The sequence below is a fragment of the Mus caroli genome, chromosome 6 (assembly GCF_900094665.2).
Source record: "Mus caroli chromosome 6, CAROLI_EIJ_v1.1, whole genome shotgun sequence".
NCBI classification, from domain to species: Eukaryota; Metazoa; Chordata; class Mammalia; order Rodentia; family Muridae; genus Mus; species Mus caroli.
In genome coordinates, this window is record NC_034575.1 from 114,526,024 (window position 1) to 114,527,540 (window position 1,517).

Sequence of the window (1,517 nt, forward strand, 5' to 3'; positions counted from 1 at the left end):
AAANNCCCCCCCTTGTATCTGTGATTTATTTTTNAGGCATTGTGTGTTGGGTACATGCTCAGGTGGGAGGTGTTATGTGTGCACAGAAACTGGAACTAAGGNAGAGTTCAGTTGGCTCATGTGGTGTAAGTTTATGGTTGAGAATTTCTTTTGTGTAAGATTTACCACTGACATCCAAATGTTCTGTCTCTAGAAATGTGATCAGACTGAAGAGTTCTATAAATTTTGGTTTTAAACTGTCAACTGAAAAAAAAATGAAACTTTTTTTTTTTTTTTTAAGAAACCAGACTTGGAAGAGTCAGTTTCCCAGAGTGGCCAGTTTCTTTTTGGGAATGGTGGTGGTGGAGGTGAGATCCAGGGTAACTGTGAAAAAGCGGGTCCTGAGCTCTGGAAATGCGCAAGTAGGAGGGGTGTCCTCACATTGGGCGCACAGTGAGGGACACACAGTGAGACACAGAGGGAGCCAGCCATTGTTCTGGGGAAGTTGAAAGTGCTGTCCTAGCTGGCTGGCCCAGTCCTGTGTGCTCCTGTGTGTGTGCAGGTCCAGCGGAAGGGGGCAGCAGTGCTCTTTAACATCCCCCTTCAGGCCTGGCTGCATGCAGACCCTTTGCTGGGGCTTAAGACTGGTCAAAGTTAAGGCACATTTTCGTTTGGAGCCCTTCTAGTGCNCAGGCTGGCCACTCAGCCATTGGTAAGGGTATAGGCTGAATTAAGGGCAGATAGATGGATACCAGCAATGTTAGCATAGTTCTACATAGACAAGCAGCACTGTGACTTCTGTAAGCTGAGGGACAGAGATGGAAGTGAGCTAGTCACAGCCCTGGTTTCACATTGGTGGGCTTTGTTTCTGAGGTCACTTTCTCCACCTGGGTTTCCTAGGTCACCCATCTTTCCAGGCAGACAGCTAGAACCCAGGTTGTTGTGGGGTATGACGGTCCTGTACAGTTTCTAAGCGCTAAGCCTGAACAACAGAAAAGCTGTGTCGTTCCTTTCTCGAGTCACCAAAACCTGGTCTGAGTCCGACACTAGATCTATCTTCTCTTTCTTTAGGGACAATACAGATTTCTATTCCCTAAAAACAAAACAGCAACAACAAAAAGTAGGGATCCTGGAGAGCAGTCTGAATCAGGCCTGCTTCCTAGGAATCTGACCNAGTTCCCAGGGTTCCACTGTGGTCTGGTCTGTAAGTCACACCACGATACTAGTCTCCATCGGATATGCAAATAATCCCACGATCAATACTTTGGAACAGTTTCTGTTTGTTTGTTTGATTTTTAATTGTTAAGTGTAAGTTTAAGGGGCTTGAGAGACGGCTCGGTGGTGGGAGCACATGCTGCCCTTGCGGGAGGCTGACGAGCTCCCAGCGCCCCCAGTCTCAGGTAACCACATCTCCAGGGGCCTCTGTGGGCACCTGCACTCAGGTGCTTAGGCACACATGTAAGTCTCACATAATAAAAGTAAGTCTTTAAAGGGTCATAAATTAGCATTTGCAAGTTAAGATCATGGCATGGGTCTTA